Raw genomic sequence first — 17,510 nt, 5'->3', positions numbered from 1 at the left:
GTGTCAAGTTGACCTAACCTAATTCAACGGAACTTAGAATGGACACGAGCTTTAAAATCTAAAAGAATTATGTAAAGCTCCAACTCTGAGGCTCCTTAATTTTAAACTTTCTAACTTTTTATACAGACAAATAACAGAAATGCTTTGGAAATTTTAACTCAAAAACGTAGAGATCATCATCGGCCTATCGAATATGATAGTCAGCAATTAGACTCATTCGTGAAAGAGCTCCCTCCCTGCATGACAGCCATCTCTTCTAAGACAGACCAACAGAAAAAAGAGTACGGGCTCCGCTTTGTTTATGTTCCTTCAAAGCCTTGAAGCCAGCATGTGCCCATGAGACTTGCAACCAAGGGAGCGGCTGGCTGCGGCAGTTAACCCCCTGGACCTGTCCCGAAGACCCCTTCTCTCTGACTCTGGTGATCTGAGAGCAGCCCCGCTGAGGCTCACTCCTTTCCCATCCCATTGCAAAGGAGCAAAAGAGCCCCGCTCGGTTCGCAGCTGCTGCTGCTTCCTTAGGCCCGTGCTTGTTTTACTGTTTTCCCCTTTCATAAACATACTCTTGAAACCAGCTAGACTCGTGTTGTTAAGTCATTTCCGCACAAAGTCAAGAACCCACATGCTCTTGGCCAGTCCTAGGCAAACCTGCTCAGGGCCTGACCCCCTTTTAAAAACATTTTTAAATTTAGAAAGAATACTATTGAATAAGAAAGAACAGGGTGTGTGTGTGTGTGTGTGTGTGTGTGTGTGTGTGTGTGTGTTAGAGAAGTTAAAAGTAAAAAAAAAATAAGCTGGCTATTTCTGAGTAAGTAAAAAGGAGACAAACTATGAAGAACAAGGGAAGTTGTAGGTCAGTGGAAAAAAATATTGAGAAATAAATCTTACGTATTAATGCTAGAACTTAATTTCAGGAATGAGTTTACACTCTAATCCAATAGGAATACTAACTATATTAATTCCGATGGAAGCTGAAGTGGCTATAAAACATAGTCTTATGTAACAGCTGCTGAGGTACAGGGAATTTATTTATGAAACGTTCACTGTCCTCCTCACCTGTGGAACTTTTAGATGGTAATTTTAATTTACAGCCTTGTGTTTGTACATCCTGGTCCCCAAGGGAACCCTAAGGTTACAGCTTCCAATTGCAAAATTGGTGCAAATTAAATTAACAAGGAACGGCACTTGAGTGTTTTCAATGGGAAGCAGATGGGCCAGAGTAAATAGAAACCCATCCCATGCTCAGATTCTGAAAACCAAAGAGGTGTATACTGTGCCCTCAAACTGTAAATAAACATTATATTTGATGCAAAATACTGAAAAATGAGACAACACTGGAAAACTGGGATCATGCTAGCTTTTAGACTAGAAATGATCCAGAGAGTTTATCTGAATAGAGGCCAATTGGTCTTGACTGTGTCCCATTTACCTGCTTTTCGCTTTTGAGGGAATTCAGCCTTGACTTTAATCCCAGGTTACAGTCTTGCCGTATCCCCGGCCAGCCATTGTTCAGCAAGACAGACGCCGATGACACTAAGACTTCTTAGAAATGAGCCCTTCTAGCTCTGTGGGACCTCATTATGAAACCAAAATGTTGGTCATCGATGTACTCTTTAGATTGACTTATGATTAAATAGGGGAGTGTGGGCAGAAAAAGGGGCCACATACTCAAACTGACAAGCTCAGGTGAGGTCTGCATGGTGGGACTTTCAAACCAGTAACCTAAAGTAACCTAAAGTAACCTAAAGCACATAGGATGGTCTGAAATTAAAATTTTCTAACTAAAAGGTAGCCATGGTGCATAGTCATGCCCTCAGCTGGTATCTTGTGGGGATCTTATCCCACGAAGCTCCCTGGAGCCACATATGGAATCAATCTACCCACACAAGATCTGTGTGGGGAGAAAAGGCTGGCCAATCTCTCAGAGGAGAAGGGCCCTGATCTCCTTTTTCCCTGAGCTCTCATTGAGTTCAACAGGTAAGGGAGCGCACAGCATGCACGTATAGCTCATCCATCAATGTCACATAGTGTTGATCAAAGAAGAATAGATATTGTTCAGAAGTAACAATTGCAAAAACATAGGGGTCTCCTTAAATCAGAGTCTGTTAGACAGCATGAAGCTAGATGGTCAGAACAAACTTGTGCTTTGAACCTAAACATCTAGTGTACGTTAACTTGATTAACTAGAAGACATTATTCTTAGCAGGACAGGCTTCAAAGGAAATAATGCATTATTCTTCAGGCCTGGTTTCCCGGGATGTGGGGGGATGTGGGGTGGGCCTCCTGTGCCTGTATCGGTTTGTGCCTGCCAGCCAGCGTTCCTGGTTTTCCAGTTGAGACTTACTGGTCAGCCCTTGCTCACGCGGGGCTACAGTCCCTGATTCCAGGCAGGGCAGTTCCCCACGGTGTCTTACCTGGCAGAGGTCAATCTTTACCTTAACTGAGCATGTTTATTGTCTTTTTGCATCTAAGATAACACGTCTTTGAAATATCAGCAAGCTTTATTTGGACCCCTCACACACCAGAGCGGAGACCACAAAATCCCTCATTGTTATTATTATTGTAGTAATTGTTAACTGCTAACTATTCTGTACCAACCAATGTACAAAAAATGTATGTGTCTATTTGTTTTGCTTTATATCCGACCTCAGCGATTTCCCAGCGTGCTTTTTCCTGCCTTTCTAATTTATCACCAGTGGATTTCATGTAACCTTGTATGCCTTCTGCTTTGATGGTACTATATAAATAAGGTGCAAAAGTGATATTCTTCAGAGCAGTTTATTGATCCATTGATAAATCAATCTGGCTTCCTGGCAATTGTCATCACTTTGGCTCAAGTAAACTCATAGGATTTCTCTACAGGCACAAACAGTTTTTAGATTGAAAGCTGAAAAGCCCAAGCTTACAATCTTGGTGGTTTTGATGACCTGCCCTCACCCTGCGACTGCCTGGAGGCCTGGTAGGAGTTGCCTCCTCAGGACAACTGACACTCTTATCACCCTGATCACTCAGAAGCTCAAGAGTTTTAGTTGCTCTGTTCTAAGAACCTGGAAAGAGCAGTAAATATTTTTTCATAATATCACACTAAAATACTTAAGCTTCTGGGTGGGGGGGGGGGCGGTCACTCACCCAGAGGCACACAGCCTGCAGGTGGGCTCAGACACGTCCATGCTCCACCTTGTCCTACATTCCCTCATATATCAGAGGAATTGAAAGTTTAACTACTAACTTTCCCCTACTCTTGGTGATTCTGGATCCAGATAGGAACTAAATTCAGCTTCTGAGGTGCACTTGTATGTCATTTGGAAGCTGGAAGGGACTACTGTGTTGACTGGTGGGCGGGCTGCGGCAGACACAGCTTCCTGTGAAGCAGCAGGTGTTCCTCTACCTCTGGGTGGGGCTGTGGCCGTGAGACCCTGAGTCCAGACGTCCAGGGGTGACTCCCTACCTTCCATTTCCCTGGCCCTTCAGTGGTTTTGGAAGCACTTCATCCTTTGTGTTAAACACCCTTCTGCACAAATGTTCAGAACAGATTTACTTGCAATTGCCACAAATAGGAAACAACAAAAATGTCCATAAAAGGGTAAATGGATCAACAAATTTGGTGTATTCTTATAATGGAATAAATCTACAAGATAAAAGAGAAACTTTTTCAAAATAATCATGTTAAATCAAGAAACCAACATCTGCTCAAAATTATATACTGTGTGATTCAAATTTTGAAAATTCTAGAAAATGTAAACCAATTTATAATGGCAGAAAGTAGCTGAGAGTTTCTGTAACACTAAAGGAAGGGGTTGGAGAGGAGCAAAATGAAGAGATTACAAGAAGGCCTGGAGAGAATTTAGGAGTAAGGGACATGTTCATTATCTTCATTGTACCAACTTCCCTGGTACATGTGTCTGGAAAAAGTTAATAAATTATATACTGTGAATATGTTAAGCTTACTATATGTCAACTATAATTCAATATATGTTAAAATTGTATATACAAATATAAAATATTATTGTATTTAAAGTATAAGTTGAATAGAAATCCAAAACTTAAGAAAACCACCTAACTGTAATATGATTTTTCTTGCAGTTTTCATCTTTCCCACCGGAGGGCGGTAGAACTACTCTCGAGCCTGGAGCCTCCTCAGGGGGCAGCTGCCCTCACTTGGGCAGCACCCACAGCCCAGCAGGGTCCAAAGTCATCATTCTCTCTCAGTCCACAGTCTTCTTCGCCCTCCAAGCTGCCCACACTGGACTCTGTCAGCTCCTCCATCCAGCCAGGCGTCTGTCCCCCTGAGGCCAGTCCTCTGCAGGCAGCTCTTTCCTGCTAATCTCTCTCCTTCAAGGAGTGAAAGGGCCACTCACACGTTAGGTCTCAGCCAAGACTTGGTCACTTTCTCAGAAGTGCTCTCTCTGATCCCCAGATCAGCTGAGACTCCAGTACATGCTCCGGACACACCAGTCCACTCTCTGCACCGCCCTTCTCTGGATGATAATTACGTCCTTAGTGCTGTGATTTATCTGCGATCCTGTCTCTGTGACAAAGTAAATTCTATGAGCCCAATGCCCACGTGTGTCCTGTTCTCTGTAGGGGTCTCAGGGTCCAGCCCGGGGGCCGGCACACCACAGATACTTGGTAAACACTCATTAAATGGGTGGCAGAAACCCCCAGGTGGAGGCCTGTAGTTTTGTGTGACACTTGAAGTAATGACAGGAGAACTCGGGAGGTGGAAAATTTTAGTTTAGGGTAACAGTAAATAAGCCTGGTAGCTAATGCATGGAAAAAGCTGTTATTTCAGGAACTGCAGGGGCGGCCCACCCGGGCTCCGGGAGACCACCAGCGATTGACCTTTGTGCTCCGGGAGAGACCATAGGCAATCAAGGCGGTGTCCGAGCCACTGCGTTCCAGGGAGAGACAGTCCACTGCCCAGGCAAAGAAAATCACCCAGGTCCCAGGACTCAGATAAAAAAAAAAAAAAATCACTGGTCAGCAGATGAAAGGATGTTAGGAAATGGCCAGATTGCAGCTTTTATCTGATTAACCTCTTTTCTGAATTCCAAATGTCTTACCTACACATCTTTTTTTTTCCCCCTTGAATTCCAAACTCCTTACCTACACTTTCCTTCTCCTTGGTTGGTTTAAAATAGAATTTAAGATGGTCTGTTAGGGCACATAACCTGCCACCTTCTCAGGCCATCTGACTAAAGCGCCCTTAAGGATTCAATCCCTGTCTCTGCTTGCTGGTTTTGGTACTGACAGGCAGCATGAACGCCAGCTTTCCTGGCTTCAGTAAGAGTACGTCTTTTATAGACACAAAGGCATGGGTGTCAGCATAGTAGGAGGCCACCAAATACCCACGGATGTTCCAGGGTTGGGTCTGTAACCCTTGTATTGTCAAGAGTGAGGACAGGGGCCTGCTGACAGCAAGGGTCGAACCACCTTTCATTCTCGGAAGTCACAGCGTTCTGCATTCCCGCCGTGTGAGTGGTGCATCGTCTCCCCGGGGCCATGGCAGCGGCCTGTGTCCTCCCTCTTCTCCCTGAGGCCGGAGCCGGCAGAAACTCCGGAGCCTCCAACCCAAGGAGAGTTACTCCCAGAGGAGGAGGGAGCACACTCTGACCTTGAAGGAGTCGGAGGATGACTCCTTATCCCCAAGGTGCCTGGTCTCTGGGTTACCTGCCTGTGGTCCCTGAAGACATCTCACCTGCCCACGGGGTCCTGAGAAACAGATGGAACTTCCAGTCCAGGTTTGGACAGGAGAACCCAGGCTGTGCGGTTGCTTCCCTCGCAGGAGCTCAGTGTCCCACAGGGACCTCCTCAGCCCTAACAGAGCAACACACAGGGCGCCCTTGTGAATCTCCACGTGGAGCGGCTCCAGCCCCTGGGCTCCTTGTTGAAGCCTAGAGCAGATGGCGGAGAGGGACACAGAGGACGTGGATGGCAGCGTCCCAGTGCCATGAGGAGAAACACAGCGTTTATGGGATCAGCCTCTTAGGCCAGAATTCTCGACTTAAAGCCTCAGGAGAACCCTCGCCAGGCCTTTCCTTTGACACCTTGGGGACAAGGAGCTCCTTCCAAGACAACACCCCCCCACCCCCCCGGGGGACAGTTCTCCTGACGCTGGATCAGGATGCCTTTGGCAACGCCTGTCCTCTCACTGGGCTCGCCTTGCCCTGGGATGGAGCTGGGCAGCCTGGGACCCACAGTGACAAGAGTCCAAGTGACTGCGCACGCAGCCTGGAGGTCAGAGCCCACCTCTGCCCAGGGGTCAGGGTCAGCGTCCCTGGTGCAGCCCCTGACATTGGCTGCAGGTCTCCTCCTATCATCCGGAGGGGACACGGAGACACACAGAGAACACACAGAGAATTTACACACAAACCTGGCTTTGACTGAGGAGATAGAGAGGAGTCCCGATTTGCCTCCAAAAGGCACTTTTGGGCCCCGCCCTCATGCCTGCTCTGACCCAGCTTCTAATTCCAGGGACTGTGGATAAACAGGGGGCGGTTCAATAAACCTGACCCGCTCAGGGGGCCCCAGGGCAGGCCAGACAGGCTCAGGGACCCAGAGTAACTGCATTGGCCGGTCGTCCACACGTTCCGAGCTGCGCACGTTTCAGCCAGGCATCCATGGCAGCGTTTTTAACATGTCACCCGGGCATCACGATCTTTACGAGGTCCCACAGGTGGTCCGAGGTGCAGCGGGAGTGACAGCCCTGTGACGAGCTTTTCTCAGGTAGCCCTAGAATTCCTGCTCTGAATAGAAAAGGCAAATGCGATCAAGGGAGGGCTGTGCGGGAGGCTCCTGCGCACCTTACAGGGAGCTGGCGGGGGGCGCACCCGGGACCCGGACACCCCGGGCTTGTCTTTTTTTAAACACTGTGTGTGTGTGTGTATGTGTGTATGTGTGTGTGTGTGTGTGTGTGTGTGTGCACGCAAGCGTGTGTTCAGAGGCCTCGGCGGTTCCCAGGAGACGGAAATGCAGAGAAACGGTAAACTGTGAGTAGGGGATAAGAATGGCAAGACTGAGGGGAGCAAAAGGGTGAGTCTGTTTTGGATACAAACCCTGCTCCTGGCCCACGTGACCAAGGAAGTGATCCTGCCCTAGGAGATGCGGAAAGAGCTGATTTCACCCCTCCAGACAAAGGTGTCTGTGAGCCTTACTGGACCTCAAAGTCTTCTTAAAAAGGAAGAGGCAAAGGACGGCAGACACCATGGAGTCCCCGTGAGCCCATAACCTCAGAGGACTTGTCCCCTGGCGAGGGACACTGCTGGCCGGTAAGGAGGGACCATCTGGGGTGGGAAGAAGAATGGGGGACAGAGACTGGCTGGGATCTAATGGGGAGACCAGGACACTGAGAGGAGAGGGCCGGTTACTGTTGGGACCTGAGGGGAGAGGTCAGGGGAGCAAAGTAAGGGGGAGAGAGGCTTCCGCAGCAGGGAAATCTCATGATCTGAAACTGACGAGGGGCAAGAAAACCTTGATCGCTCTTCATTTTTAAGTTATTCCTCACTGAGTACTGAATTTTGAAAACTGATAATACTAACAATTTATGTCAGGTGACACCAGAAAAATCCTTAACAAGGAGCATGAAACATTGTCCTTACCACCAAACTCAGAAATGAACGTATACACCCCAAGAAGTGCAAGGCCCTTTTCCATTCATCTACAGGTGTTTGCAGCCTGTTGTGGGCAGGCGGGTTACAACGAGATCAGATGCACCCCTACCTGCATGGAGCGCACGCTCTATGGAGAGGAGAGGGACAAGAAAAAACCTAGATGTGATGTCAGGTACCCACCATCTCCATGAAAGGACAGAGCAGGGACAGGTCGGAATGTGTGAACATAGGCTTTTTAGAGGAGGTGTTCAGCCAAGGTGTTTCACAAAGATATCCCTGACTGTCAGCAAATATCTGAGGGCAGTGAAGGTGTAAGCCAGAGAGATACCTGAGAACAGTAATAAAAACAGAAGAAATAAAAGGCACTGCATGGCTCAGGTGGTCAGGCATCGTCCCACGGAGAGAAGAGTCATGGGTTCAGTCCCAGGTCAGGGAGTGTTAGAGGGGCAACCAAGAGCTGTTTCTCATATTGATGCTCCCATTCCTCTCTTCCTCCCTCCATTACTTTCTGTCTAAAAAAAAAAAAAAAAAAAAAAAAGGTTCAGAAGTACTTAAGTACAGGACACACACACTCACACTCACATGCAGACCCAAGGGGAGGGATCAGGAGAAGCGCTCAAGATCCAGGGCCTCACCTTCCCATCCACATACATAGATTTAAATAACGATCAACTTCTCTCTTCCTTCCTAGTCTCATTTTTAATTTCCTGGAGCCCACCCCGTACTACCCAACTCATGGTTGTGTCAACCGATGCTCCTGAAGGGAAAGATGTGACTCTAAATATCCTCAACAAGCCTGACAATACGGTAGCCTTTATGTGGGACAGGGGGCTAGGAGAGGGTGCCCGTTGTCTCATTGCATTGACTCTCATGCACCTAAGAAAATATGAAAATGGGCCTGCATACACGGGTCGAGAGAGAGAGAGAGAGAGAGAGAGAGAGAGAACTTCGATGGATCCTTGCTGGTGGAGAACGTCCCTCTGAACGACACAGGGAACTTCACCGTAGTTGCCTTCCCTCGAGAAGGGAGAGTTGAAACAGGATTCGGATGGCTGCAGGCGTACCGTGAGTGACTGCCCTCTGACCTCTGGGTGTTGGGTGGGGTGAATTCTACTTCACACACACAACTGGCAGCCCGCAACCCTGCCTTCATCCCTCTCTGCGTTGTGGCCTGGATTGAATCTGGGCATTTAGTGCAGGACACATACAGTTAAGACAAATGAATTAAAATCAGAGTTCCTTTCCAAAATTCTGGCCCTGCACACACTCATTGCAGACAAAAGAACCAGTCTGATGGGAGTAACTCAGTAGAGGGAGGCTCAGTCCAGGCCCCTGGGTCTCACCCCATGACCACGACCCCGAGAAAGACGCTGAAGGGCTCGGTGGGGACCTGACGCGATGAGCTTCGTGGATTCCTCACAGAGAAGTGCAGCTTGAGCCGCCCCTCCCCAGACCCCTGTCTGAGGGCTCCTGAACCAAGGGACCTTGGGAGCATGTGTGAGGTTGGGTTTGACCTCCCGGGAAGGGCTGACTGGGAGCAATGGTTTCTTGGTTGCCCAGGTCAAAGTTCTCCTGAGCTGGTCACCAGCCTGGGCTGAGCCCCAAGAGCTAGGAGGAGCAACCCCCCAAAACTGAAATTATCGCCTAGAGTGTGGACCCTTTGTAGTACAGGCCTCCCTCATTAGGTCCGTGTTCTAGGAACACATCTGTATCAGTGCACCAGCTGGCGATGTCGTGAGAGGCTGCATTTGGCTTCAGTGGATTTTTTTTTGAAGACTCTTTCAACATGTTTGCCCATTTCGTGAGGGGTGGTTTATGAGTGCACCTGCTCATACCGTGCGAATGTTCAGCAGCTTTTGACCAAAAATGACATGACCCCCATGCCTCACCTTCCCTGTTCACCAGGTCTTCCCCTGAGTGGCAATTTTGTTTGTTTCATTGGGTGAAAAAGCCTTCAAAGGGAAACGTTTTGCCAATGTGGAAGAGGAGAAAGAAGCAAATGAAAATGAGGCAGAAGCACTAAGAGGCATCAAAATCGATGAGTTCACAAACTGTTTTGAGCTGTGGAAAAAAATGTCTCAATAGGTGTACGGCATCATACAGAGAGGACTTTGAAGGTGACTGAAGTTTAACCATGTAAGAATAAGTACACAAGTTTTATAAATAAATTCCCTTTTCTGTGGTCTCCCCTCCCACATCTGAGCAGGGAGGAGCTCGCGTCTTCATCTGAGCCTGGGCGCGGAGAGCACAGTCAGGCAAGGTTCATGGGTCATCCGCCTACTGTCCTGGGGACTTAGGAAACTCGGGAGGAAGGTCAGTGTCCACAGGGACACGCAGTGGAGAAAAGGTGCTCCTGGCAGCTCCTTGTCCACCAGGGATCAGCCCGGAGGATTTTCTCTGGGAGTCGATCAATCACAGATGCCTCTTGTTTAAACAGCTCTTCTATCCCAAGCATTAGGTCCGTGAATATATTATGGTCAGTACACTGACAACCTGGCAGCCAAATATTTCTTCTTCTTCAGTGAGGGCAAGCTGAGAAACAGGGAGAGAGAGTCACTAAGGCAGAGTCACACAGACTGCGAGCAGCCGATCGGAGCCACTTGACGTTTGTGTTCCTCTATTGCCCTCTCCTCTCTTCCATCCTGGGAGCCTTGTTATGTGTCTGTGGATTCCTAAGTCAAGCGTTGGTTCAGACCTTTTCTTCTTAGGCATCCTTAGCACAGAGTAATAGATTCTGGTTTTGACAGTGACAGTAAATAAAGAATTCATCTGTTTTTACTCCAGAACCAAAGTACGTGCTGTCACGATCTGAGTTGGTGCTGGTAAGGCCCCGGCCTCCCCCCGGCAGGTGGCCGATCCACACCTCCCTGCCCTGGACTTCATGTCACTTCTTTGTTTCCTGAAGTGCTGGTGTCACTCCCACTGAAAGTGAAGAAAAGGACTTTGCCTTCTCACTCCTCACTCTCCACCTGCAACCGGCTCAGGGACCAATATGTAACACTAAGCTGATTTTGATGAATGAGGAAAAAATAAGCGGTGTTTGAATGAATGAATGAAGGATCCATAATTTTTTCAAAGCCTGGAACCTGCATACAGAGTCCTTGGAATTCTAGGCACACAGGACAGGCTCCCTGTTCCTCCAGGAGCTGAGACCTGTGTCTCAAAGAAACCTTTTGCTGCTTTTTAGAAAAAGTATTTCTTCCGGAAATTGGTCTTAGGCCCTGGGGTATTAATAATAATGTTCCCAAATGGAAGAATTTTAAGCTCTTTCAAAATTTCTATCCCCTAACCACCCAACACAAATGGTCCACAAAGGGCAAGACTTTTAGAAACTTTACGTACCCCTCCTGCCAGCCCTCACTTCTGCACTTGCTCACGCCCTCCCCCGCCCTCCGCAGAGGGAGAGTGACTTTGGTGACCAAGGGCAGAGCCCATGGTTCTGTGCCACACTCCACTCCTGCCTGTCCCCTTCAGTTATTTCCAGCTCATTCCTTGGACTCTACTTTATCGTTTATTTACTCACTGGCTCATGGCGGTCCCACTCACCTGGAAAGCCCTGGCCCACATCTTGGCCCCTGGGCCTGAGTGTCAGCTGGCCACTGGCTTGCTCCTGGCACCCATGTGCTATTTCTGCTCAAACCCCAGTCTCTAGAATTTCCTGGGAAATGGAGCCTCATAGAACACACCTCAGCCGGGTGATGGGGGGCTGTGCCGCTGGGAGAAGCGGTTTCTGTTTTTCCGGGCACGGGAGGCAACATATTTATTCAAGTGATTTTCCCATTTTAGTTAGGCTATTTGCTTTTCTTGTTGCTATGGAATTGTAGGAGTTCTTTGTGTATTTTGGATAGTTACCCCTCATCCTTATCTTACATATGATTTGCAACGTTTTTTCTCGCATTTCATAGGTCACCTTTCACTCTGCTGATTGTATCCTTTGATGAACAGTAGTTTTTCATTTGACAAAATTCAACTTACCTAATTTTTTGCCCATTATTCTTATTTCATATTCAAGAAATAATTGCCAAATCCCATGTCACAATGCTTTCCCCTGTATTTTTCCTAAGAGTTTTTATAGTTTTAGGCTTTACCTTTAGGATTTGGTGCATTTTTACTTAATTTCTGTGTATGGTATAAGACAACAGCCCACCTCATTTATTTGCTTGTGGATATTGCTGTTCCTCACCGTGGCTGAGAAGATTGCCTTTCACCATTGAACAGTCCTGGTTCATTGTCAAGACCATTTGATTGTGTCTTTTGGTGAATAAGACTTTCTATGCCAGTGTCACATTAATTTGGTCACTGTATGTATGTAGTGAGCTCTGAAGTTAACAAATGTGAGACCACCAGTTTCAGTCTGTTCTTCAAAAGTCATCGTGACCATTGAGGGGTTCTTTGAAATTCCATATTAATTCTAGGATAAGTTTTTCTATTTCTGCACAAAATCCTAGGGATTTTGATAACGAATGTGTCACATATGTAGATAATTGGAGGTCTTTCAATCCATGAAGATGGATGACTGCCAATTATTTTTTTACTTTTTTAAACAAATATTTGGTGATTTTTAGTGTATAAATCTTTCACCTCCTTGGTTAAGTTTGTTTTTAAATATGCCACATTTTCTGATGGTATTGTAAATGAACCTATTTCCTTAATTACATTTTGAACTTGCTCCTCGTTGTTGCAAAAAAATGGAAATGATGATGAATATTGATTTTATTTCCTGCAACTTTGCCTTATTTATTATTTTGAATAGGTTTTTATATGTTTAGGGGGCAGAATCTTTATGGTTTATTACATGTAAGATTGTGCTGTCTTTTAAAAGAGGTTTTCTTTTTTTTTCTTTCCAGTTTGGATACCTCTTATTTCATCTTCTTGACTAACTGTTCTGGCCAGGAATTTCACTACTGTGTTGAACAAGTGGGGAAAACTGCATCGTCGTATTGCACAATCTTAGTAACATTTTTGGTCTTTCTCCATGGAGTATTGTTAGCTGTGGGCTTTCGTGTCTGACATTCCCCATGCCGAATAGTGCCTTTTTATTTTTACAGTTCCTGTCTCTTGTTAAAACCATAACTATATCTCTCTGTATATTTAATATATCATGATATTCAGTCCGTAGGAAGGAAATATGGTTTTGTTCAGAGTGAGAAATCCGTTAGATGCAACGTCTCCAGGTACAAGCGTCATGAAGACTGGGTTGGGCCATCTTTATTGCCTAATGAGTTATTTAACAAGAGATAAATGCCTTCCACCTTACAGTAAAAATTCCTGGGGCCTGAAAGATAGGCAGGTGGTAACCTGCTTTCCCCAACATACATGGAAGTTTACATGAGGAGGGGGAGCTGATATGTTCTGAAGTCAAAGAAAGTTCTAGGAAAGGGTCAACAAAACTCATGAGAGGAAAAGTCCACCTGTTGAGAAGGTTATAGGACACCTGGGCTGCGTTGCCTGTGCTGATACAGCAGAGACGTCTGTGGGAACCAGTCAGGGGCCACCCTGGTGTGATCTGCGGTCACAGAGCAGGTGCAGCCCTCTCCTTCCACACTGTCACTGAATGAAGACAACTGTCATTTTACATAGTCCAGGACCACCCTCTGGTGACTTATAGAGCTCATTGCGGACTGTGAGGAGCTGAGATCTCTGAGGAAGCAACATGGCCCAAGGTCCCAGGCCCACTCCCAATAATTTACATGTTATATTTCTCCTCAGAGGCTGTGAGAAAGCCCACTCTTTTTGCCACAAAAACCAGCGCCAGAGGAAATATGGACATTGTGATCTTGACCTGCAACACAGATGTGACCTCCATTGAGTGGTTTTTTAATGGCAGAAGGCTGGCGCTCAGGAAGACGATGGAGCTGGTCGAACACAGCACAGCTCTCGTCATTAACCCCGTCAGGAGAGAGGATGAGGGTTTTTACCACTGTGAAGCCTTCGACGCTTTCAATTTCTATAAAAACAAACCCCTCATTCTTTATGTAATACGGGGGTGACCCTCTTTCCCACCTCTATGTCATTAAACTCTGTATACATTTTTGTACCTTTTTAATAAATTTGTTGTGGAGGTGCAAAGCCCTTATAAGGCTTGCTTTGAGTAAATAAGTGCTCAAAAATGTGTTATGACCTTGTCATTGTTGTTGATTTACGGTCACATTCCACAGCAGATCCCGCCTCTGGCTGGTCTCAGCTGCACCCTCTCCACAGTGCCGGTGACACCACTGAGAGCCCAGAGGGTGGGCAGGGGCCATGTGATGACCGGTGGCAGCACGCAGTGCGCTCATAGTGTTCCAAGCAATGCCCCCTTTCCAGCGTGACATGTGGGTTGCACCTGGACTCTGACACCAAGAACAGAAAGAGACAGAAGAACCCACAGGCAGGTGGTAACACCGAGACAAAATGCACTTGACACCAAGCAATCTGCCCACACTGTCCTGCTCAGAGGTGGGAGAAGAAGGGATCAGAGAGCATAAGTCTCAAGCTGAGACCCTGGAACAAGGTGCAACCTGGAATGAAGGTGCAGTCTCAAAGCAGATTCCACTCCCATCTAAAGACCCCACCCCACCTCAACTCTTTGGCACCTCCAGAAGGGCAATGCATGAACGAAGGGCATGTATCTTCTGCAGGGACAGGGGTCCCCGGGACTGAGGCTCAACAATAGAGGGGCTCACGCACCACAGGATCTCTCTCCATGTGTGCTTCCACCGTCACCACAGGAAGACGCACCCAGGCACACCTGCTCATGCGGGGCAGCGTCCAGGCTGTGCCATGCTAGAATTGAACCCCACGTCCTTCATGCCTGTACCAGCCCCTAAATATTTTGCCCTCCTGGGCCAGCAGCCCCAAGTCCCCAGCCTCCAGGTAATGGCTTTCACCCCACTAAGCCACAGGGATTCCTGGACACCCAGATGTCCGTGTAGAGGGTGCCCAGAGGTTGGCCATGTGGGACCTGACCCTGTTCTTTCCTTAAACCTCTCATGGCCCAGTAAGATCTTCTTTTAGGACATCCCTGACCTCAGAGGCTCAGGGAAATGTGCAGCCCTGAACTGCTATTGGAAGGAAGCTGCCCCTGCCCTCTTTCTGACTCTATGTGGACAGGGGTTCTCAAACTATGTGACCTCAGGAACTCTTTACACTATTAAAATTGTTAAGGACCCCAAAACTTTTAGTTATGCAGATAATATATATCAGTATTCATTATATTAGGTTTTTAAACAAAATCTGAAAATATTTACATAAATAACATTTTATTTTTTTAATTACTTTATTAATTTATTTTTAAATAGAGGAGAAGGGAAGGTGAAATGGGAAACACTGATGTGTGGTTGCCTCTTGCCTGCCCCCTACTGGGGACCTGGCCTGCAACGCAGGCATGTGCCCTGACTGGGAATCAAACTGGTGACCCTTTGATTTGTAGGCCAGTGCTCAATCCACTGAGCCACACCAGCCAGGGACACAAATAACATTTTAGTACACAATATACTTAATACTGTTTATTCATTATAAAATATATAAGAAGGAGCCCTGGCTGGTGTGTGTGTGTGTGTGTGTGTGTGCTTACGTATGCACGTATATGGAGGCCTGGCATATAAATATATGAGACAAAGATATCTTTGGGTAACCACGTGATCCCAAAATGGTTGAGCCGGCCGTGCATATCCGGGTATTTTGCCCTGTGTTTCTGTGGAATGGTTTTAAGAAATATTTTCTGTCGTAAAAAAATATTTGCCATTTCCTGATGGCGTCTCAGTTGAAGGGAAGTGGCGGGAAGGCTGGCTGGTGCTGAGACAGTTGGAGTGATGGGGAGAGTCCGCGGGGAATGCTGGTGCTACTTGGGCTTAATTCTGCCCGCTCTGGAAAATATGAAACTCTGTGGAACCTGAAGCAGCAGGCCAGGCCAGGGCTCCGAGGGAGCTCTGGGTCCTTGCATCAGCCGCTCTTTTTCCACGGCCTGGGGGTGGAGGAAGATCTCCATAGTATCCATGGTCTTGGCTCTTTTCCAGTTCCCTCAGAAATTGAAGGACATCATTTTAGGTGGGAAAAATAAAGTCTTTAAGCCTGACCATGTGTTTAGGGAACCTGGGCTCCAGCTGCATCTCTTCCAGGTCTCGGCCTAAAACTTCCAGTGTCGGTAGGAGAGCCTGGCCTGCCTTAAAATCTTAAACATTGCCCGCATCTATCACTTGTGGAAAAAAAAAGTTGGCTACCTCATGGCTCCCTCCTCCCCACCTGGGGGTCAGATTCATCTCCTAAGAGGGCAAGTTGGCAATAGAAAGGCAGATGGAGCTAGCCAACCACAAACCCTCCCCACAAGCTTCTTTGTGGCCCGGGCTGAGGCTCTGGGAACCCAGACTTATGTTTGCTCTGGGCAGGAAGCTGGGGACCTCTAGGGGACAGGACTTTTGTCCTTTGGCTCCTAAGAAGTTATTCATTTCCTTTTTGGGGTGGACAGTGCACAGCTCTGTCCTTGGTTATTGTTGTCTGAGATGCCAGAGCCAGGGGGACCCCAACCCATAGAGAGAAGACAGGGGCTTAGGAGTGGGGCTAGTTGGAGCCCTCAGATGTTTCCCAGAGAAGCTTCCCATCCATGAAAGAGTCATGTGGTCAAGGGTGGTGTTCACAGAAGTAGTCCACTCCTGTTATCCTGAAAAGACTATGAGTATCCTCCAGGCTGCCCCATTCCCCAGGGCCACAGAAGTCTGGGCCTCATACCACTGGCTTTGTAGTCAGGCAGAAGTATCTTCTAGACCACTGAGCAGGAAACCAAGGGGTTTCTTGTACCCAAAGTACAAGTATCTGTGGGTCTCTTGCATTAACCGGTGGAAATGAGTCCATTGACCTTATCAAGAAGATGGAGGGACCAGCAGAGGACGCGTCAGTCTCAGGGAGTGTCTTCAGAGCATGACCTCACCCTGTGCTCTGGGTAGGAAGATGGTTATTAAGAATGAGAATTCTACGGGAGACAAAAGAAAAAGAAAGCATTCTAAGGGAGACTATACGTTCTTTCGTCTGCCATAGGATTCTCGTTCCCGTAGGTGGACCCTGAGCACCGCAGGCTGTGGTCAGGAAAGCCAGCCTGGAATGTGTTCCCTTGGAGGGAGTAGCAGCCTGTGTGGTCTGTGGGTTTTCAGGGGTCCCCTCTCTGCCCTCAGTCAGCACTCCAGAGACTCATTTTCTGAAGGCAACGTGCTGCCTGTTTTTGGCCGTCCAGTCTCGAGCTGCCTGGTCCACGTGGGCAGACAGAAGGGTTTAAACATGGGCTCTTTGATTTCTAGCCAGTCTGGCCTTTCCTTGCTTCTGTCAAGGGTGGGAAACCGGAGTTGCCCTGGCTACCCTGGGACCTGCAGGGGAGGGAGGGAAGGAGAATGTGGGGACTTCCAGGCCTCTGAGAGGCCCATCCAGAAAGCCTTCATCTCCACGTGCAACCTTCTCCCACATCCCCACGAGGCTGGGCCTGCCCCAAGAGTGGCTGCGGGAACCGGGCCCTGACCGCGCACAGTGCCGACGGCCAGCTCCACCGCCGCGGCCGCCGCCGCCGCCACCGCCGAGCTCAGCCCGCGCCGAGTGCCCGGGACGCCAGTGAACAGGGCGCTTTGCCCCGCCCTCCCCAGCTCCCAGGCTCCAACACCTTACCGCAGGCTTCACCTCTGCTCGCACCAGGCAGCCTTCGTTCTTTGAGAAAGTCTCCTGGTCTCCTGAGGGGGTGGCTTGGGGGTGGGGTATTTACCAGACATCGGGCACAATTACATTTTCTGAACGAGGGGACTGGCTCTGCCACATGAAGGGAAAGAGGCCTGCAGGGAATAATGCCCAGAGTTCCCCAAGCCCGGCCACCCCTTCTAATGGGATCTCGGGGAGCCTGGAGGGGCCGCGTGCAGACGCAGGAGCTTGGCCTGTTTTCTACGGCCC

Source organism: Pteronotus mesoamericanus, unplaced genomic scaffold, assembly GCF_021234165.1.
Source record: "Pteronotus mesoamericanus isolate MK-2021 breed Mesoamerican mustached bat unplaced genomic scaffold, CSHL_Meso_final scaffold_137, whole genome shotgun sequence".
In the NCBI taxonomy this organism is placed as follows: Eukaryota; Metazoa; Chordata; class Mammalia; order Chiroptera; family Mormoopidae; genus Pteronotus; species Pteronotus mesoamericanus.
Note: the sequence above shows the minus strand (reverse complement) of the source record.